Source organism: Penaeus monodon, chromosome 25 (assembly GCF_015228065.2).
Source record: "Penaeus monodon isolate SGIC_2016 chromosome 25, NSTDA_Pmon_1, whole genome shotgun sequence".
Lineage (NCBI taxonomy): Eukaryota > Metazoa > Arthropoda > Malacostraca > Decapoda > Penaeidae > Penaeus > Penaeus monodon.
The window spans coordinates 3,630,681-3,630,926 of record NC_051410.1 but is presented as its reverse complement, the minus strand read 5'-3'; positions in this window follow the sequence as shown (position 1 = coordinate 3,630,926).

Genomic DNA, 246 nt, shown 5'->3' with positions numbered 1-246 from the left:
ATCACTAATTTCTTAATTGGTAACTGTGCAGTGATAATTTAATGATCACTTCAATCAATATGTAATTTGCACTTTTAATCATTACTGCATGATTACAAAGGATTCATTAATGACAGACGAACATATATAATCAAAGCTTTTTGTTAACATTACCTTTATTGGTAAATTACCAATATCATTTTCAGCACTTTATTCGTCTCGTTATTTTAATGTACTTTTTGAAGTAAATGTTATAATTGAAGCGAT